Below are 23,862 nucleotides of genomic sequence, written 5' to 3' on the forward strand. Positions count from 1 at the left end.
CGAATGTATCAGGAAGTGTGAGAGGACGCTCATCGCGGTGCTGTCGGATTTGGTCGCACAGGCAGCTTCTGACATCGTGTCGCGATCTTACAGAGTGAAAAAATGAGAAAACGTAGAAGTAAATTCTTTTGAAACGAAATGCTGCCTTCGAGAAAATTAAATTCGTAAAAGTATTTGTTTGTCAGGCGTGCAAACGATACGTAGAATCGTTTTTAAGAGAGTTCTAACAAATACTACAAACGAATGCTTCAAATAATGAATGGTGAACGATCTGAATACACTATCGTTCGTTTACAGCTCTTCAGTTCATTACGTAAAACGTGCGAGACAACGCGCGATGGATGTTTTGAATAATTCCCGAGTTAATAAAATAAATATGTTGAAACTTGTTGCATCACTGTAGATCGCATTAAATCTGTACGTAGCGAAGCGTCCGATAAATTCACGAACCAAATTATGACATATTTATAAACTGGGTACTCCTGAAAATATTTTGTACGAGGAAGTGTTACTCGGTGTTTTATTTAATTTTACGTAAAAATTATGTTTCGTTCAATTATATCACGTTTGCGAAAACATCTTATAAGAAATTTATGCTCGAACAATGGTTAATAATTTCGATCTTTTTTAATAGCTTTTTGTTGTTTAAGGTTTCTATTCGGTCCGCGCGATTCTCGTAGAAATTTTAATAAGCAACGACGACATTTGAACGCATTCCAGTAACGAAATCGTAGCTCAGAAAGCGTTCATTTCTGCTCTTCCAGGTGCGATATAATTTTGAGCGCGTTCGTTTCGCCTGGATGTTCTGCAGATGTTCGCTTCGGTTCTCCAGCGTGGAACAGCAGCTGGCATAACGAAATCACTTACACAGTTAATTGATGAAACTTTCTGATTTACGTCTGGAAAATAACGTGGGAGTTGCGTGACGCGTCAGGCTATTCTTCGCTGTTTCCGTATTTAGTCAGATGTCTGTTTCAAGCTTCGTGTTTGGCTTTGATACGTCACGCTATCGACGGATCATTCTGTTCCCGATGAAATTAATGGTAGCCACTTTATTGCTCGACAAATGGGCAAATGGAAGCGCGTATCGCTCTGTGATAAACGAGATTTTCTTTATCATATCGATCCTAGAATATTACTTTTCGCTTGCGAAATGAATTTGAACGACGAAGACGAGCCAGAAAAATTATTTCTTACAAGAAAAGAATAATCGCGATCTCATGGTGATTGCGTTAAAACAACCATAGAGAGATATTATAAAACTGGTCAATAATTTGTGTACAGAATACCTGCTTTACATTATTTTTATTACGATACATGTTTCAGCAATGCCAAGTATTCCGATATTTGAAACGTGCATAAGATTTATATTACAAATGAGTCGTATCGCGCATAATTAGCATTAATATCTCGCGTGCAGTTCGTATTCGATGCTCATTTGCACAAATCCGCGAGGTCTCGCCGAAATATTTCAAACATGTCGATAGAATCGATGAAACATTGGAACGGCGAGTTAATTCCATCAAATAATATGCGCATTGTTAACAGGTCTCAAACAAAGACGTACGAATCGATAATTAAAAGTCCTTTTAAATAAACGCGCAGATAAATCGTTCCTTTCGACTTCAAAACGTGGAATTTCCCGCGAACGGAAACGCACGATCGGAACGCGAATGCATCGAGGTTCAACAGCGACCCAAAGGATTACGTTTCCTAGGTACAATACCAGACGAGAAAAAACTCGCGATGTCGCAGGATTTCGCCTATTACCGCGTATCGTTAGTAACGACGAGGATCGCTCGTCTTATTCGTCGAAAAACGGTTCGCCAGCAGAGGCGAACGCCGTGCACCGGAAACGGTCCTCAACGTCGATGGCGCGATCGCGCTAGGAGAAAGTGTTCGCCGTTCGATGACATTACTACGTCTTGATAACGGCTGGATTTCCTTTATCAACGCGATTCCACGCAAGTGCCACTGGCGTGGCGCCAGAGAACGACACTTCGAATTGCCTCGTTAAATCCGCCATGAATACTTATTGCTGGGGACCAGGAAGGAGATTCACGAAAGATTAAAGGATCCTCGGTTATACTTTTCCTATCTTTTTCTTCGTCCCTCCTCCTTTGCTCTCGTCTGTATTTTCCTTTGCTGTAACGCGCAGAAATCTCGCGGTTCGTCGACAGAAATGATTATAAGTCGCGTTAACAGCGACGCGGAACTTTCCGCGAGTGATATTAACCGCGTTTTAAAAAGAGCGTGTGATAATCACGTTTCGCTGAGACATTCAACGCGGCCGATGTGCACGCGTGCGAACAACTTCCTCCCTATTTTCTTGGAAGTTTCCGCGAAACAACCGTAACTCCGCGGGCGACGTGACACGGAAGTTGCGCCTCGAATCTGCTCCCAGGAAAAGCTGTTTAACTAACAATTATTGGGACTGAGTAGCTTCCCTCTGCTTCTCGCTGCTCCTGCTTTTCTCTCTGCGTTTTTTTATTAGGACGCGATTTAGCGCTGTCCTTTATCGGGACAAATTAGCTGCTCGTTTAACTTCGTTTGCTGAACTTTTCCAATCGCAATCTTATTTCACTTAACGCAATCGCGAACTCGCGGAGATTGCGGGCTGATATGAAAGTATGTTCTCGCGACGAACGGTTTTGATACAGCATTGGTACTAGATTGGAAAGTTTCGACGTAGACTTATTATAAATCGAGATAATTTATATCGATCAAGCTGTCATTTAACTTTTCTATCTATCTCTGTTGTAAGTTACGGAAAATTTAGTTCAGGAAATAAATGTTTCATTGGGGATTGTTAGATGTACGTTACGAATGACAATGAGTCCGTATCGAACAGTTGATAAACCCTCGAGTAATTGCAATGCTGAGTATCGATAACGTTAGAAGGTCCTTGTGATCGATATCCTGTACGATTGCGTTCATGATTGTAAATTTCGAAAGCAATGCTTGAATGTTTCATGAAACGGTCCGATAAGTTCCAATGTCGATTAGGTAGAACGCATGAAGAGCAATTTAGCGCGTTAATGCGGTATCGTTGCGCGATTATTCGAGCAAAATCTTGCATCGATCTCGCATACGAGAATCTTTAATTACGCGCTCCAATGATACAGAACCAGAGTATCGAACGTGGAATAATACTCTCGGATGCTACGAGTGTGTTCGTAATTTTTGTTGATTATTGACCTGGAATTCCAGTCGGAAAATGCACTGCTATTTCGATATTAATTTGGTCAAATGGCTTCGTCCATTCGTTGAGAAATGTAAAAAGGATATAGACGCTACTTGACAGGAATTAATATTTGTACAAATAATAGTTTACGAATTTTACGTAACATTATTAAATTAATGTTTCGTCGGAATGCATCATTTAATTATAGCGTTAATTAGAGTGTTGTAACACTGAATTCTTACGAGAGAAAAAACACGAGGGACGTGTAAACCGTTAATCTCATTTAAATGCTAGGACGAATAGTACGTGACTGAATTCCGATAATATTCTATCAATCCTACATGTGAGAACGATTCTGTACAGGTGTGCAGTTTCCATCTTCATTGAAATCTTTTAAGAAAACATATTTTAATTGCTGCAAGTGCCACAATCAATTTTTACTTCTCGTATATTACATGAAACACGTTTAAGTACATCCATCTTTCAATAAATGATATTATTGAACATCGCGAATGCTAAGTATGTAAACGATACTGTGTTTCAATTTGCTCGAAATTTTCTTCACTTCGTCAAATTTCGTTACTTTGGTGAAACACTTGATAATTCCTTAATCAATTTCAACGAGTGCGCGTCACTTCGCCAAGGTGGGCGTAATAAACATCTCGGTTAGAATGGAATCGACAAATTGCGACGAATGGGATCAAAATGTGGCTGGGCATGATATTCGTCCGTGACAGCGGAAGAATCAGCGAGAATTTATTACCATTCGCCGAATCGTGCAAAATTCAACCGGCCCGTTTTCAGTAAACCCCGTGAATGCACCAACTCGTCCGAACTCCACCTTTAACGGCGTATTCCACCGTTTCGCTTTGTTTCCTCGCAATTTAATCCCATCGTCGTTACTCACCTCCGAGCCACCTTTATTCCTGTAGGTCCGGCTGAGACCTTGCCGGCAAAGCTCCCTCTCGAGTGGCTGTTTCGTCGACGATTAAAGAATCGCGTCTTTCTACTCCAGCGATAAATCGTGTTGCCAGAAAACCGGGATCGGAGAATTAGGGCGACAGAGTCAAATTTTACTCAGTTCAATTCATTACATTCGTTCGCCCTTAAATCCATCGCTACTTGACCAAATCGAATGGAATCAAATGTTCCACTCTAAAATATACGTAAACTTGACAAGCATTAACGCAAATAAAATTGTACAGTTGACAAATCTATTCTCTTAATCTATTAATTTGAGAAAATTTCATTCCATTCCATTTGGTCATGTAATGATGGCTTTAAGAGCGAACGAATGTAACAGATGTTCTTGAAAATTAAGTTTTGGAACGGGAGAATGAAATTCTGTTTAAATTCGTCGAATGATACGCAGCAGTGATTGTAAGAGAGCGTCGCAAACACCTTGGCAAGTCGAACCGACTGAACCCATCGAATGAGATCGCGGGCGGTATTGTCAGACACGATTGGCAACTAAACAAATTATAGCTAGTCGAACCGGTAGGCGTTGGTAGTTGCTTTAAGCCCACGGATACAAAGGAAACCGTGGCGCGGCTTTATCATTTGTACTTGGGATTGAGGGATGAATCGATTTATCTCCCTTTGTCTCTTCCACAGTCTTCCCAGCGATCGCACCGTCTGCGGGTAATATACTTTCAAATTATTCAAGATTACATCTAAAGGAGACGGGAAACCGAGCGGAAATTAGCGAAAAGTGACAGTGAAATAATGAATTCAGCGGTCCGAATTTAATGTGGACTACTGTTTATTCAGGCTCTCCAGTTTCTGCTTGAATTGGGAACTGGAATGGTATAAATTGGATCGTACCGCTGCTCCACAAACACTTTTTAATGATATCGATCAGATGAAAAGACGTCATGGACGTAAATGTAATATATGAACGGTATATCGTTACGATCGTACAGTGGACGTTGCAGTCTATTTAGTTCTGTTTGCGAGGAGGACCATCCGTCTTTATGTACCATCGATTACTACCTGTACACATGATATACACCTCGATTTGACTTGCAGTTAACGTTGATTGAACAGTTTCTTAGCGAAACATCCAATGAGTACAGAATTGACTAAATTTTGTCAGTGCTACGCGAAAAAGATACTTCGTCTGCCCAAGCGTAGATTGTACTACTTAAATCGTGACAAACGATAGTCGCTTCGCTCGCACCGTCCTTAGCAATTTCTGTACACGTTTCGTTCGAATAGCACAAAAGGGTTAGAACAAGATAGCGTCACGAGGGCTGAATTTACGTAACAAATTATGTGAATAGCGTTAATTGAGAATAATTGTAGGTAATTATGTTGCGTCCAGAAGAAGATTAAGCCTGGCGCTGCTAAAATTCGCAACAAATAAAAGGGAGGACCGTGGGAAAGTAATTTCTCTAATCGTGGCCTAATCGTGTGGAAACTCCGGGATAACAATTTTACTACTGCTTGCGAGGTGCTGGTCAAAGTAATGCTTGGCACGCCAGCAACCACCAACTATCTAACGCAATTATCATCGTTTTCTCCGTTCCCCGTGTGAGCCGGTTCAAGTAGCGGTTCGTCTGTCCCACTTTTTCTAATCCGCTAACATCCTTTCCCACTTCAGGGACGTGTCTCAATCTTGGGAACTCCTTTCGAGTACGGAATTCGTAATACCTGATTACACTTTACGTTTAATGCAGTATCCGCTCTCCGTCATGCGGCTTTTATCGATGCTTCTCGAACTTTGCAAAAATTTTACTGTTCGTTCCACTAAATCTCTTCTGCCTTCCTTGTTTGTACTTTCATTTGTCATTTAACCACATTCCGTATTTTCGTTCAAGCTTTTGCGTTAAAATGATGAGCATACTTTGTCATTGGTTTTTCGTGCCTTACCGCGTAATGACGAGGCACACTCGTCACGAGACTAAAGTTATCGTTGAATGTGCATAATGATTAACTTATTTCAATATTTCTAGTGTATTGAATCTGTCAATATTATTTGTGTATCTATCACAGATCATTATCATCTATTGCTTATCTTAAAACTACTAGCTACAACTCGTAGCCAAATTTTGTTAACCAGCCAGATATCCCACAATGAATTACAGTTCTATCCAAATCAAAAATATAATTTCTATTAACAATATGTACGAATTATAAAATGAAATATGTTTTCTTTTTATGATTATTTCGTGTACAATGTTTCACGATTAAATCGTACCAGAAGCGCTTAATATTTTTCAAGGTACACGTTATAATAAAAAATTTATTTTTAAGGCCAATTGCAGAATCCTACCATGTTTCACTGAATAGTAAATAAATCAAATCAATTATTAGCGAACCAAGAAGATAAGAAGTCATGGCACAGGGTGTATCAATATTTCCTAGCGAGTCATCCAAAAGTGCGATTCATCCGCCTCGATCCAACGACAGAGTTCAGAAAGAGACACGAGGGTTTTATAGAGGATATAATAACACCCCGGTTGTCACGGTGCGAGCCATCCAGCGAAATAGTCTGGTAAGAAATAATTAAACGGGCGTGACAGAGCCGAATGCTGGCTGTCTAGCCCGTGAAATATTGCCCCGCCGTGACTTGGCCACTTCCGGCTGTCCTTTTATTTGACTGAGCCGCGGTCTCTTACTTTGATTTCGTCCCAGTTCCAAGGAAATGTCAAGTGTCCCGCATTATGGCGAGCAAGTTGCAATCCGCGAGTGTTTATCGGATGTTTTCCCTGCCGCGTGGCTATCCGACTTTTATGGAATCGATCGAACTTTCTGTTATGCACTTTCGCGCAGTTGATTGATAGTTCTGTTTTGAACGCGCGAGACGTCGTTACGAATGTGAATATTGGAGGAAATCCGGCGACAACGGTTGTCACGCGCAGTCGAACGATGGCTGTGCAGAAGGAAATATATTAATCGCGTGTCGATGAAATATTACGGAGGATAACGCGGTTCCCGTTCGATCTTGGTTTAAGAGGGTTTTATTCCTTTGAAGTACCGTCCACGTATAGTCGAAGAAATAATAACCTTAAGGTATAAATCGAACACGTAAGATAGTTGAGATAACGTTCTTAGTACGCGGAAGTTTTTCGATATCATTCGCGAACCAGGTGCTCGTCGAGTGTAGTTTAGTTTCAAAGAAAATATCGACGTGTTTCTGATATCATCTCCGAGCGAATGCACGTGAGATAAAGAAAGATGAATTTACATTTAATTTCCTATCGATACTCTGAACAGCTACGAATCGATACAAATTTTTGTCGAAGACGCGTTCATGATTTAAAAAACGTCTGGAGAACTTTCATAGGAAGTCGAAGCAGTAGATAATGCGATTGCACTTTTACGTCCCTGACTTACATCTAAACTTTAAATTACGTTCGACAAGTTTCTTCGCAGAATCTGATTAGCTTTAAACCGAACAAGTGCTTTTACTTTAGCTTCACACCGTGTTCGAAGGCATAGAGATTCGTTTGCGCCTTTCCTCGCGCGTTATTAAGCTGCGAAGGTGGTTCGAACAAGTTGGATGCAGTTCAGCGGTAGTTTATCACTCTCTGATATCATCGATCCGTGTGCGCATGCTCGTAAATTGTTTGTTTCATTTCTGTCGCGATTGTTACGCGAACGGTTTCAGAATTCTCTTATCGGTTGCATCGAGCTGGCGACTGAGATTCGAATCGCCCCGACCACGTTTCCGTCTTGCAATAATCAGGTTGCAACGTGTGGGAGATTACGAGGAAAACAATGCTGAAACACGTAGAACGGTAATACGTTTAACGACTCGAAGGAAACCTAAGTACGACACAATACGTATTGCGAACCCGTTGTCGTGTCGCGGTTAACGAGACATTGTTCCAACAATAAGCAATGGAGAAGATGTATATTGTTCCATCACTGCACTACTGATTCACCGAACCCACTTTTGTTCCCGTCGAAAGGTCGATTATTTAGGGTGGTATACTCGCCTACGAGCATGTTTTGATTCTTACTAGTATTTCGCGTTTAATCCGTGCTGTTCTCATTTCCCGTACGCATAATGGTGCTCGTTAAAGCTGATACGTTCCCAAGAATGAACAGAAAACATGTCACGGAACCGTACGTGTAGATTTCGAATTCATTGCGGCGAGATTGTTATAAAAGCATTCCATCGCTTTTAACAATTCACCACGTTATACGATTTCGTTTTACGATGAATTCCTTTCCGATTTTTTTAAAGCAGTGTGTTTAATTAAGTATTCGAAGGGGAACACGAGAAACTTTACATCATCCTTTCTTATTTTTATGCACTGTTTCAGGCTCGCGGACTAAACATTAATATTTTTCGCGATTGGTCTCGGTTAGAACATTACGATCCCCGCGACTCGTGGACGTCCGCCAAGTTTAATTTGGCGATGTTCCAGGAATAATTTCTGCCGAGAAAGTGATGATATTATTTTGATATCATCCCTGACGATCCTGAGAAATTCATATCACGAGGGAAATAAGGGGGTCGAGCAATTGAAATTATACCCGATTGATCCTGCAGTGAACGCAACGCCTTCGCTAGAAATTGTAATCGCGAGAAGCTTATTTACAGAACATTTGTCCGTCTCGCGTTGGCACGAACGTTCCACACGATCGAGAATATGTTCGATTGGCTCGAAATTGTCATTCTTCTAATGAACTGCACCGTAAATGGACAGGCGTCGATCGGCTGGATAAAAGTTTGCGGTCCGCACTGCATAAAATTCCATCGTGCCTGTACAAAGGAACAGACAGCGCGTCGTTCGGAAACGATTTCGACCAGTTACGCTTGAAATTTGATTCAGCTTTGTCTTCTGATGTCGAACAAAGCGCGGTTTAAAGCGCCCCTCGTGCCCCCGTTGGATCCCCTCTCGACTGGGCTCGTTTATTTCGCGAACTGCAGAAATTCCTCATAATTAATCGCTTCGAGCGAACGTACACGTTATTTCCGTTGCTCCTTAGCAACGAGGATCTTCATCAGCCTCAAAAAATACAGAAAGAATCAAGCGTACAGAGAAAATTGCCAGATTCATTTTATAATTATTGTACATTTTCCCTGCACTTTTCATACATATAATTTCATTAAAATAATATCTCATTATTCGTTAAAATTCATACAATTTTTATTCGTCGCACGATTCCATCGTACGCTATTGGTCCGCCATGAGAGCGTCGCGAAGCCTCGCCAAATCGAAGTTAAATAGCGAGGAAATATTCAGGACGTCGGGACAAACTGCGTTAAGGAAACAGGAGAAGCCGATCAAACATCGCGATATTGATATTGCCTTCGAACTATAGGCTACGCTCTGCGAGAAAAGTTGATCAGACTTCTTTATTTGAGACGTGAGGTCGGCAAGTTGAGGATTGGTACACAGCGCGAAATACGCGCAGCTCGTTCGACGCGCTTGCAGGAAACCGTAGCGGATTCGAAGGGTAGAAATTTTTGCGACGTTGACCGACTCGACCGTTCAGGTCAAGGAGAAATCAAAGGCCATCCGGGAATCGACGGAATGATAACGATGAAACGTCAGAAATATTTCTATTGGCATACTTCTTACCGTTTCTACCAATTCTCGATCCTTCCAATCCCTCGCCGCGGCTATTTCCGCATGGAAGTTTCGAAGACACAACTTCCGACGCGATCCCCTAAGTTCCTTTCAAACGTGTGCTGCGTAATCAAATATGCGACGTTATTGCACATCGCGGAGGAAGTCTCGAATATCATTGCAGTTTTATTGAAAGGTATCGTTTTATGTAACGATATTGCAATACCACTTTCGTTGTATTGCTTGAAATTGCCATTTGACGTCTCATTGCGATGCCAATTATGACTGCACAAATTTGTGTTTATATAGCGATAAACATTTTTTCTGTAAAGGCTGAGTAAATTCTTCGTTTGTACTTGAAACGTCGGGAAAGAATAATTTGTTCCAATTTTTTCAAGCACGATTTTTATCGGTAAAATGCACGCAGTGTAAATAAATTCTTCGCGTGTAAAAAAAGGGAAAATATCGTTCGGAATGTGGTTCCGTGGATATCGGAAATTTTAACGCGTCTTTTGGATTTCCTGGCTAGATCGAAACGCTCACAATTCTACGCGATTGCTGGCCACGATAGCGGCGGAAGCCTGTTTGATTGACGCGCAAATCCTACTCTACTTTTTATCGCTTACGAGGATACTACCGGCACGGTTTTTCGGCATTGCCAGAACGTGGTTCGCGGAGGTTTCCTTAGCAGTGTAAATCCCTCGTAAAACCTTGCTTCTTTCGTGTCTGATTTGAAAAGGATAATACTACTTTAACAGCTGCATACTTTATTAAATGTACGACTATTCACTGATGATTAATTTAGTAACAGCAACCATACTCTTGCGTCTAAAAATCGTTGGTTCGTAGTAACTTCTTTAAGTATGAAGAGTAACAAATTATGGTCCGATATATTAATTGAATATTTGCGCAACAGTAGTCTACGAGTTTTCATTATTTCAACAATTCTATGCTCCATCTTTCCATGGGGTTCCAATTTTCTTGGTCCCCAATGTTTTTAAACTTTCATACCTTTCATCGCGCCAGCGTTCACCAGCATTTTCATTTTCTAGCATTCCAATTCCCACGTATTACCATTTTTCAATAATGTATATTTCTGGTTTTCCGATATCCCGATTCTCTAAGACCACTTCCGCTTTAGCCCTTTCATTTCGCGGCATTCCTTTTTTCCCAGTTACATTTAATGTTCTGAAAGTTTCGGATGACGTTGAACATCGATGGAGCTAACGATAAGCACGTTTCGTTCTATATTTTTCCGTTACGTTTTGCTCGCTCGTTCAGTTTTGAAAATTCCACGTACAGATGGGAACAGCACGCATAATATTTCAAACGATTTTATGTTAGAAGTGTAGTACACTGGATGCAGTTCTACAGAGGATATCGTATACGTTTGAAATAAGAAGCTCCGTTCTGGAAACATACCACGATACGAAAGCTACACCAGTGTGCTTAGATAACGCTGTTGGATACTTCCACCAGAATCGTTCACTATGCATGTATCTACGTATATTTGTACTACTTGACAAAGATCAGTCATTTTACATATAATACATAAATACTGTAACTTCAATAACATTATCGCGGATCAGAAGAAATTTGACTCGAATCGCATTTCGTATTCGCAACAAAATCCTATTCACGTTTTGCAAATACTCTCACGTTGTACCAGAGATCTTACGAAACCAAAATCTTGTCCTCATTCTTTGTAAATTTTCATCTGCTTGTTTGTCAAATTCATTGGATCAACTCATTGCATACTTTTCTTTTTTTCAATCAAAACAAACGATGGCTATGGCCATCGCGAAGGCTATAGTCGGCATTTGCTTTACGAGTTGGCCAGAAAATTGTTGCTATAAACAAAAGAGGATTACAACAGTTGAGAGTTTAATGAAAGTGACCATAATCGTAATTCCACTGCGTATGGCCAAAAACTGGACGGTTATAGCCGTTGTTTGCTGCAATGGGTTAAGCAAGCTTATACATTTTGTATTCATTACACTGTTTTATGTATAAATTTGTACGTGAATGTATAACATTTATGCAACGTTGTGATTTAATTAATTCTCGAGAGCTTCGTGCTAATTCAAGGTATTTTAATCTTCATATGTTCTAGCTAATACCGCGTAAAGTCGAAGTGGGTATTAACGTCTGCGCAGCCACTTACCTATACTACTTATACGGGGCTGTGTTATACGAACGATGCAGAGTAATTCATTGAAAACTGCACGCTAATTAAAAGAACTTCAAACCGTGTTACTTAATACTGCTTGTTATTTAATGCTGCTTAAACTCGAAACGAGCACTAATGTCAGTACAGTTGCTTACCTATACTACTTGCTGCTTTTAATCGGGATACTAAGTCTAGCTGGCTTTCGAATAACGTATCAACTGCTATCAAATTTACGTAGCGTTATCAAGAAGAGAATTAAATAATGCGAACTTATGTTAAAACATACGTATCTTACTTTTACTTGAATCTCTGTTTCTAAGAAGATAATCAAGTTTCATACAGCATCTTTTATGTTACTTTATATGTTAACTCCTGTATTGAAATTTGATTAAACATTGTAGATCATTAGCTGAATGCAATTTAAATATTGCTTCGTCTGTTTCAATAATGTAACAAGCATACAGAATGCTCAAATTATAGCTTCCAATCAGCATTTTTCTATTGTTCCGTAGAATGCCAAGGATCCTACATTCATAAGAACGCTTCGATCTAGCTGGAACTGGTAAGACGCGGGGGAGAGTGCTAAGTTAAGAGTCAGTTTGATGTCTTGAAAAGCTGCCTTAGCACATTGAAAGCAACTTTCCGAGAAGGTCAGGTATTTACAGGTCAATTCAAAAGATGTATCATCCGCGCTGCTTTCTCGACGATAATTCTCGAGATCGTTTGCGCGAATCGCATAAAACGTTTCGTATTTAGAAAATCGAAGAATGTAACGATCGTCTTCTCCGCTCTGTCCGCGATTAGCATTTCCCGTAGTTACGTTCGAAATTGTTGTTTCGAAATTCCATTTAATTTCAAATTTAATCTACATGTACATCGGAGTTCTCATCTGGAGGATAAGTTTGTTTCGCTGATAAATTTTCTCGGACATGTATAATGCCCCGAATTAAACATGTTAGGGAATTACACCCCTGGTACCAATACCAGTTACTTCATTCAGAAACTGGGATTGGTTTAACCTTTAATCTGCATTATTATGCCACGATGCAACTGGATAGCGTTAAGGGTGAAATATTCCACCGAAGGACTGCAATTATTTTCGAAAGAAATAGATATGAAATTAAAAAATGTAATCTGGGAAACGTAGATAAATTTATTTAGCTTCTCTGGTATTTTTAGATGTGGTAGAATCATACGTTAAAAATCTCATTGCTAATGCATTTTAGTACCGCTGTAAAAGTTATCAGAATTAAATTCTCGGTAATTCTCTGTTTATCTACCGTATTATCTATTCTTTCCAGAAAATACGTGACTTTCGACCATTTCGCGGGTGATAGCACGTGTTACGTGTTCAGATACTCCTATTAACAAACATATATATGTCACAGCTTAAGGAAAAACTAATAATGAATTACTCTTAACAGAAGATTTAAGACAAATCAGTGCGCGTATAACTCGTACTAACTTCAAATAAATCTCAAAATTTCTATAATAAATCAATTTAAAATTAGAGCGCAGCAAATGTCGGTAATTCTGAGAACAAATATATTAATTTGAACATAGTCCATGCCAATGTAAAGAATAAACAAATTCTTACTGTTTTCACAACGAGATCTCGCTTCCTCCAGTACCAATGCAAAAAAATGAGTACGTCTGTTTCGCCAAACTCTCAATAGCCATTCGAACGTACTCTTTCGCACACACATACTCACTCATACTCACAGTCTCAACTTCGATCTATGCAACGCTTGCGTAATCACAGGAAGCTATTCGTTCGCCAATTTCACATTCAGACTTCCTAAAAATAAACAACGGATTCGCTCGACGCAGCGGCGCATCTGTTTCCACAAAGCTCGACTTCAGTCTGGGGAAAAAATCGCGTGGCAGATGAACGTTCAGTCGCGGAATCGTAGATCGTCGGCTCGCAGCACCGCGCAGCGTTACCAACGCGGATTGGAGGCGTCATTGAAACCGGGACTCCCGCTAGGATTCTTAGTCCGCTGCATTATCTGTCGCCTCGTAGAGGATACGTGACTAGCGAGGATTTGGCAAAGCGATAATGTCCGTTACGTGCTCTCGCGCAGCCTTCGCGTCTAGTCGCTTCGTAACTACGGTCAGGATACGAGACCAGCTTCTTTCGCCTCTGTTTAACCGGCCAGCAATACGATCGCTCTTAAATTCGCGTTCGAATCGCGAATAATATGCTCGTACGCGCGCGATTTTCTCACAGCTGCCGTTTCGATTCGGTACAGTGAAAAAAAAAAAAGAAACGATGGAGACGAACGACGCACGCGAACGTGCCAGGGAAGGAGATGAAAGTCGAACGGTGTGCTGAGAATTTTGCGAGCTCGTGGAAGAGCACGGCAGCGTGGAGGTTTTCGCGATGAAAGGTAACGTTCTGTTTCACGAGTGTTATTTATCGCCGCACTTATTTAGGCGCACCATCGCTCGTGAATATTTATACGAGGGTGAATTGAAAAGTTCGCGGGCCAGGCATGAAGGATCGCTGAACGGTCTCGTTGCTTCGCGACGACCGTGTAAGTAGATTAAACCGCGCGAGATCATGGTCAGACAAGCTGTGGGAGAGCTCTGGACTATGAACTTTTTTTATTCATCCTTGTATACTTGCTATTGATTCTTGTTTAATTATAAATGCTATTTTTCAGTGGAATAATTATAGCGTTATTTTGTAATGTAAATTAGTAAACGAACATCCGTGAAACAAGCGGTAATGACTAAAGTATTCACTTTACGTGCCAGTGAATTATTAGCTGCTACTGGTTCTTGATTTTCTGAAGCTTCAAACTTTCCTGAGTCTCTACAAGATTTTCAATAGCCACTGAAACAGTGGTTCCCAACTGGTGTTCCTTAAGTACTTCATAAGCGTTTCATAGATTTAGTTGGAAATCGTACAGCTGTGTTCAAACGTTCGAATATAAAAGGAATTAAAGTCGTACAATTTTTATAAACACGATGTTGGGTTATTTCATATATTGCAACGTAAAAGTAAAAATTAATCTTGCTCGTTTCTAATAAAATAACCGATGACGAGCTTACGCGTTTCATATTAACTCGTGTAGATATTCCGTGCTAGAGAAAAATGTTGGGTATCACTGAACTAAAAGATATGTAATGCGGCTCATAAATTCAATTATCAAACAAACACATACGCTCTCAAGTATTCAAACATGCTATCTGCCAGAAGATGAAATAAATTTTATTCGAGATTGTGAAAATAATCAATCTCACCGCATCGAGATATATTTTTGGGATCTTGACCCTAAAACTGGTGTCCCATATGGCAATAAGTTTCCCTCGTCTCAAGTAGCACTGGGATATTGGAACTGACTAACGTTTTACATCGGGTTTACGACTGGCCGTACGTCTGTTCCGCCAGTGGTAAGTGAATGCAACGTACACAGAAAATCGATCCGACTTCCACGGTAGAATTATATCTGCTCCAAAAGTGCTGGTTTTGATTGGAAATATCTGTTCGCGTCGAAGGAGCACGGTATCTCCGCGAATACCGAATAAAACGTTTTAAAGCTGTACGAAAAATATTCTTTTCTCGCCGAAAAAGAGAAGGGGGCAATAGCAGATTCGATTCGAGATCGCGCAAAAAATGGGAGAACCGCGTTTGCACTTCGTGTTCTTTCGATTATATCCAAACAGAGAGACTAGATAGGTCGTGGCCTACATTTTGAAGCTTTTCTAAATATAAACGAACTTTCGACGTACAACGCACCGTAGTTCGGAAGTTGTGAATATTATATTAACGCTGTTTGTGACTAATGGAAGCATGAGACGTAAGAAAATGCTAATAATAATTTCTTCGAGACTCAATTAAGTTCCCTCTTTTGCGAATGGAACGTCTTAAATATTTTTCATGAATATGGAAGAGTTGTTATTGTAATCACAGTTTCCTATCTCAATTTCATGTTGAAAGTTAGTTTTTATAAAAAATTGCGAGACTTTGCCGAAAGAAACGGGAGTATAATTATGTTGGTACGATGTCAAAGAGTTTTTTAATATGATCAAAAAGATTAGTTGGTAAAAAGTGAAGGAAATTATTATGGAAAACTGGTGACCATGAAACCGCTGTTAATATCCTCGTGCATCATTAAAAATATATTTTACGAGACACGCGCTCAGCCATTAGGTTTATCTACATTTATGATTTAGCTGCTGGCACACGGTAACCGAGTAATAAAGTAAATTCCGGAGCGGAGTCGCAAACAAATTCGTTCTATTCGTTTAAACGAGCCTCTGCCTCGTTATTATTTCGAAATTAAAAAACGTCACACTGCGATGTATAAACAACAGATTTATTTAGATTAAAAAACGAAAAGACTTCTCTCTTACAAAGCGCAAACTAATTGGGGACAACGTATTTCCTGCAAACTAATCAAGCAGTCCCAGTGCTTTAATTATAATATTTTCGTGTACAAGCAGAATTAAGCAGGCTCTATTTTTATTTAACTTTCTGCAAACATAATCTAACTTTTTAAATTTATCCGGATTAAAAAAGGATTCTCTCTGCGAGATGCAAGATTACATCCAGCACGAATTATTTTCAGCGGAAACTAACCAAAGAGTCGCATTGGCACAAATGTAACATCCATATATACAGACAGAGTCAAAGGACTTCTACATTTACCAACATTTCGTTTCATCCTGTCACTTTTAAATTATACTTCACGTTTAAGTCCTCTAAATTTATCCTCCACGTATCATCGTACTATTTTAAAGATCATTCATACTACATTATTTCTCAATTTTATTCACCTAAAATCTAAAATAAAAAACTATGGCAAATTACGATCTTCCTATCATAAGTAAACAAAATACAGTCATAGAGAGATGAAACAGATAAATGTTTCGTGTCCAACAGCACTCTTTATAACAGGTTACACAAAGGCTCAGAGAGTTGTTTGACTCCCCTGCGTTTTATCGAAAAGTATATAGTCCAGTTATATCGCGTATCTTCGAAATTCGCACCAGGTGGTCGTAAAGTTGAATTGCTCGCCCACGGAATCCCAGATAGCACGGGAAGGTGCGTCCGCGTCTCTGGAACGGACATCTGCGCCACTGTGCCCTCTGAACCACACTCGAAACGCGACTAATTCAACCCTTACGATACCACCGGTCTGTTCTTCGTGAGCTCGTATATTGTGAGTCTCCCTCTGAAAATCCTTTCATCGACGGATTATATACTGTTTCTAAGAATCCAGAATAATTTTGATCAAACGAGAAGAATGGAGAGGCGTGTGTGATTGGAAATAAAACAATGGAACCGACGCGTCGAAATTGGATCACGCTGATTTCACGATTAAAGATATTCCTCTGAGTAAAGTATATCTTTTGGGCTTGAAATTTTGGATTTTGAGTTTCCATTTATTATTTTTCTATTTGGAGAAGCACGTTAAAAAGTCTTATGGCTTTGAAAATAACGCACAATCGAATATTATATCAATTAAAAATAAATGAATAACGAATCGTTCGGAGAATCGTTCAAAGAATTTTGAAAAAATCTATAAGTTGTATTTTTGATCGAATAATTGTAATTAGAAACAGCGCAACGGAATGCACGAATGTGAGGGGGCGGAAGGAAATGGATGAATTCCGCGAGAATCTGATGGTGCATCTTCGTCTCTGTCCTAACAAGCAGAAGCTAAGTGGATGACCCAAATCCTGAAACAGCTCGTTTGTAATTAGCAATAAAAATGAGGTAAAAAACTAGAGTGACTGCTAGGGGACAGGAAGCGGGATGCAACAAGAAACAAGAATGAGATTCTCCTGTAGGGTATGCTAAACGAGGAACGAGCGGAGCGCAGTTTCGAGGAAAACTAGGATATTTTTTACGAGGAAATTTTCCAGCAAGAATAGTTCGAATCGAAAAAATAGCAACTACCCGTCAAATTCTCAAATGTTCAGACAGTTTACTTTTTGTAATGTTCATATATATTTGGTTACTTGTGCGTGTCTAATTTATCAGGGATGGTCGTGTTAATGTGGAGATAAATGAGGGGCTATTAATACTACTTAATGTAGCGAATAGTAATTTTCGATACCCGCAAGCGTGGACAATATTGCAATGATAATTTACGCGAGCTACTGTTCCTTTCCACAATTTACACTGCACGATTATCGAGTGCATCATAGCCAGTAATTACTTTTCCGTCAATATTTCAATTTTAACGACTTTAAAATGAAGTAAATTTACATTAAAATGAAAGGGTCCAAAAGTTCTGTAGTAAAATTCGCTTAAATCATGTGTTCGTATTTCCTTTGTCAGCAGAAATTACTTTCACAGATTTAACTCTTTCTTGAGTAGAGTAATTACAAAAAATTTGTTACAATAAATAATAATATCCCTTCAAGTGCAAATATAGAAAAAAAATTGTTTTTTAATTGTTAAATACGGTTAAAAAGCTAAATTCCACTAATACTATAATTACAAAAGTATTTTCAACTAATGTGACGCGAAATTCTTCTTCATAATATCTGCTCTTTCTATCGTTCATCGATTCTATGACAATTCTTAACTCGTGCACGTTCTTTTATTAATGATCACTGAAAACAATTACTTAAAATTCGTTAAAGCAATATTTTAGATCACGTAGAGGGGAACGATCGACAGCGAAGGTCTCTGCGTGTTATTTCACAAATCTCATTCGCGGCGGAAACCACCGTTCCACCCCCGGTCGTTTTTATGGCTGTTACGCGTGGTCGCCGGAAGTTATTGCTCGTTGCGGGTAATTTACCAGGTCTAATGCTCCCGCAGAAACCGTATATATTTTCTATGCACCGGTTTTGTCGGTAATGTCTCACTCAGGCCATATGGAACCGAAGTCGTCACTGTTTTGGGGTGGGTAAATATTTTGCGGCCAGATCGGAAAAACTGCGCTCGCGTCGCGTTGAAACTTCCGCTCGCGGGTGGTTGTCGGAGGTAATTGATCGTAATTCAACTGGAAGAATTGGCAAGCGTTTAATCATCCCTGCAAATGGTACAAAAGACTCGTTAAACAATTCCGAAGATATACAATGCTTGCGTTTAACGTCGTTCTTTCGATTACAAGCTTTCAGTGGAAAAGAATTATTTTGCCTTCCCTTTTTTTTTTATTTCGAGATTATTCATCTTCGAACACACCACCCTTGTGCCAACCTGTACGATTTCATTACGTCACCCGCAATAAATTTTCGAAAAAAATTAGCATAAATTCCTGAAGTGGAAGTGGCAGCCACCCTTTCGTGGCACGATGGGCGATGTCAAGTGGGGAAGGGTGGGATATTTACTACCGCGATATATTATACTCCGTTCGTAGTATACGTCGTATGAATTCAAGATTCGTGGACGCGAGGGTGAAATTCGAAGGCTGAGCAATCAGCAGTTGTCCTGATCAATTAAGACGACGCGCAATGGAACTTTGTAGTTTATGAACGTGTGTTGTATATATTACAAGATGTTAGGAATGTCAGAGAACGACATGAAGTGAATGATGCTAATTGCAAGTCACCGTGTAATTAGCTATTCTCTTGTAAATTTATTCCACTGTGTATTTCTGTTCTTCGCTTAAATCTGCCAAGTCAATTTTATCACCACGAATTAATATTAATTCTTTTCAAAATATATATGTCACACGTGGCATTATCCGTATAAAACGTAATAAAAAGCGGAATTGCTACAATTTTCTAATTATCGCTGGCATTGTTCGTCAGATCCTGTCAAATTTGATGACAGTAATTACACCTCGACCGATTCAAAGCGTTCCAGAGCGAAGGTGTTTGATCAGAGGACGCTTTGGGACGCTTCGCTGGTCGCTATCAGAAATGCATTACGCCGGTATTTATTGTACCACGTTGAAGATACGGATCCGTTAACCGCGTTACCTCCGGTAGAAAATGGCACAAAAGGCTCCCAGGAAATAACCCATCGATATCGTCTGCGAAACGGTTGCCAGGTAGCCTCGCGAAACGTCCACGCGAATGGAACACTCGCTGACCACTTTCCGTGCCTCGTCCATTTCTTCCCAACTACTCGAATGGACGAAGGAAAAGGAAAATAGCCGAATATACCGGTCTCTTTGAAACCTCCACCGTGGGCCGTTCCTTTTCCTTTGACCGCCCTGCGCTCTCGATATTCTACGAATGAAGATTGTATCGGCAGCTGGCCAACCATCCACTCGAACAAATGCAATCTGTTCTTTTATTTCGCTGAGCTAATGGAAAATAGCCATCTGACATTTTATATTGTCTCTGGTAATTAAAGTTTATGTACTCTCTGTTTATACGCGCGCGTTCGATGTTTACTTAATCGCGAGTACAATTTTGTAGCGTCCATATTGTGCGCATCTGGAAACATTTCGTTTGGAATGTATCGTGCTTGAAAACAATTTTGTATAATGCTTCCACTTTGGTTTACTCGTTCGTTACCAAGGTCTCATTGGAAAAATGTCCACCACAGCCCTTTTAGTAAATAATAATCTAATATTACACTAGAAGGAACTGTATAGGATTCGAATACAAAAACTAAATAAATACAATTTTTCAAAGCTAAGTATATTTATATATTATGTATATATTATCTTGTATGATAAATTTTAAAACATTTGTCAACACAGTCCAATTGGTTGTCCAAATAATCTAATATTATTGCAAATCAAGTACTTTTTTAAAACTTAATTCTATTGAAAATACAACGCGTTTCAATTTGTCTGTACAAATTAACTAAAAATATCTGTCACATATGATGACAAATCGATGTGTCACACATATGTGAGAGCTGGTAACGAACGAATTAATAAGTATTTTAATAATCAATAAAGTTATTTACGTTTCAAAATATTTCCTTCTTTTTTTGTACACGGTTTAATTTCACTTCGTGTTTGATAAATTTCAATTAAAAGGGAGGCGTTTTTCATATCCGCGTAAAATGTTTTATACATAAGCAAAATGAATGCAACATGTAGCGCGATACGATTTAGATTTTTATGCCGTGTCCTTATGCCCGGATCCAGGTACTTTTACAGGAGAGCTGCCAGCGCGGTATGAATAAATATAAGCTCCGCTGATTATTTAGCTTCCAGAGGTTTTGATATTTTAGTTAAATGTAGAAATTTTATGTAGGAATCCAGAAACGCGTGGATATTCCATGAGAAATGAAGAGAGAGGAAAGTTTTAGACGTTTTACGATTGAATTCAGATTTTCACTGTCTTCCATTAAATGACTCGCTTCATATTTATGTTTCACTTGCAGTATGCACAGTATTTGCATTCTCCCCTATGAATTATGAATTGTTTTTAAATACATTACAGTCACTTTAATATACGATTTGTTTTTGTTCTCTCGTAGGCAAATTCGATGGGGATTTGCAAAATCCAAAACGGTAAATTAAAGGATAATATACTTCAAATCTCTTTAAAATTTATACGCGTCGCTCAAAAGCTAGATTAACTCCACCTCTGTAAATTTTTCTAGTTTGATGGCAACGCATATTGTTACTGTATATCATCGATCTTCAGTGTAGGTTTATAGTTACCCTTTTGTCCTTATCTTTAATATAAGAATTGCTACTCTATATCAACAGTCCTGAAGGAGCGAGAGGAGGAGTTAAGTGATGACTCCAGGTCTCTTTAGTTGGTTCTCACGTCCATTCTAATTTGTGACATACTGCCCCGAAAGCCTTCAATTTATTACACAGGACGTGTACGAAGCGTGTGTGCTACTCGTTGCGTGAAATTAGTGAACGGCATTAACTAGAACCAGACGAATTACCCCGTTCTTTTATCTCCCTGCCCTCTGATTACACGGCGACGGATTAGTTTAACATAATCCGCCCTCGCATAAAATTACGCGCCCCTGTTTTTATTTCGCGCAACTATATATCTTCATTACTTCGGGTGCCTTTCCTCTGCATAATTAAATAAATTGTTAAGCAGTTTCTCTGTGTGTTAGATCGAGGAAGTAAAAAGGAGGAACAGGTTGTCCAGTTTCGCAACAAATTTTGGAATGATTCGATATAAACGCTTCGTACAAGCATTTTTGAAAGACGACCGACAAAGATGTTTGCACGAGAGGAATGCATCCTTCAGTTATCTCTAAAGCGTATTCCGCGAATGTTATCACGAATAATGGTTCCCAGGATGAATAAGAAACGATTCTGTTCAGCTTTCAGAAAAATGGCTATTCCATTGCAACGAATTTTCACGCGTAAGGCGGTGACTTCCTTCGCTGTTATCTGAGAAAATATTTAAGCGTTCTTCCGAGTCGAGTAAATCGTAATACGATTTTCTCTTGTGCTACTCCACGCTTCCTGAGATAAAGATGGTACATCCCTTAGCAGAGAGACGCAGAAACGTAAGTACCGTTCATTGAGCTGTTTAAAACGAAACAGCGTTTCACTTGCAGTTGTATTAGCCGTAAAAACCACGGTGCTCTTGAAATCTACATTCGCTATAGAAAAAGTAGCAACTCTGACAATGTTCAACTCTTTGCACTCGGATGTTCCCTCTGAGAGGACATCGCAAGTCTAGCACATTACTTGGATGCTCCCTCTGAGGAGGCATCGCAAGTCTAGTATCACTCGGATGTCCCCTTCGAGGGGACATTGGAATTGATTAGCGATTACAGATTAAACTTATTCCACCGCAACTTTATCAGAAAATTGCCTTCCCTCAAGTTTATTATTAAAATGGAAATTTTCTATTGCCGGCAGATGTGAGTAATAATTTTTATTGCTAATATCCAAGAACGCGTCGAGTTCAAACGATTAACTTAATAATTCATGATCGAGATACACTCCAATAATTACGCGTGTTCCCATTCAGTTTTCGAATTCTAACATGCAAAAAGGCTTTTTAAAAATTGTACAGAGTCCTCGTCATCGGGGAGTAGAACCATTCGAAGACGACGCGTTTGCCAAACTAAACGCAGTATCAACCTTAAAAACTAACCGTAGCGTACGTGGTTATTCCATAGCTGTGTCAGCTTGGTCAACATGCAAAAAGCTAACCAAACTGTTTAGATTTTGAAATTTTCTCTTCGTTTCGTTGCAACAGTGACGTTTGCATATCGTGCATTGGCGTCTTGTGGAAATACACGGCTCGTTAATATCGCTCAGCGCGGTCAGCGTCCCTCCACCACGGTTTTCCACTAAACGACGACGTTCGATTCCTGGACGCGTTCCTCGTCCGCGTTCAGGTAGCCGTAAATAAACGACAATCCAATTAACGTCGACTAATCGCCCGTAATTAACGAGGCTCCCTGCTGTTCGTATCGAAATTCTTGGTCTGAGTTCCATCGCAGCTTGGAGACGCGGCGACTTCTTAACTGATTGCTTCGCCGATCGACTGGATTCCTGTTTAACGTGGAACGATTTATCGCTCGCTCTTTGCAATTGTTTAGAGGGATGATTGTGTTAGATGTGAAGAAATATTGAACTTGGAATGAATACATTTGCTATCATAGTTTTATATAACATATGTGTTTAAATTTACAAGAGTGTTGAGCGTATATCTCTAACACTTTGCACTTCGACACATTTTTCAATCTCGTTGCCAACAGCCCTCTATTGTTTAAAATGTTTTACCTGAAATTTGCTATTGTGTTACAATATTTACAATTCATTCGATCGCGCGTTGAAAAGAGCAGATTTCGGAGATTTATCTTGAAGACATCGCGAATAAATGCACAATAACGACCCGCGACCTGATTCGCAATTCGACACGAATTGCAATACTTTGCATTCCAGATTGGAATTAATATTCCACCCTTCACACAAGCCGCGCGGTGCTTTGCCAAGCATAAATTCCCCAAGTATTCGAGGGGAGTTATCGCGGCACGTTGGCGCGTCCGTGAACTTAAAACGTAACGATCGCGACGATGGTGATAAATCGCGGTTCCTAGTTACGCCGCGTGGAAGCTTTAAAAGGGTGATGCACGCGCCTCGTCATTAGAAACGTGATTTACAACCGCGTAGGTA

General features: G+C 39.7%; 1 protein-coding gene across 3 annotated transcripts in view; it reads left to right on the forward strand.

The window, feature by feature from the left end:
- Positions 1-23,862, forward strand: part of LOC143423536 (putative G-protein coupled receptor No18) — a 70,359-nt gene that overhangs the window by 441 nt on the left and 46,056 nt on the right. Inside the window, exon 1 of one of the 3 annotated variants that reach the window (XM_076894925.1) lies at positions 14,195-14,271. The exons of the other annotated variants lie outside the window; for them this stretch is intronic. The gene's annotated coding sequence lies outside the window, so the exon portion shown is untranslated. Of the gene's footprint in view, positions 1-14,194; positions 14,272-23,862 lie in introns of those variants that run through there. 3 annotated transcript variants of the gene reach the window in all.

This window comes from Xylocopa sonorina, chromosome 5, assembly GCF_050948175.1.
Source record: "Xylocopa sonorina isolate GNS202 chromosome 5, iyXylSono1_principal, whole genome shotgun sequence".
NCBI lineage: Eukaryota > Metazoa > Arthropoda > Insecta > Hymenoptera > Apidae > Xylocopa > Xylocopa sonorina.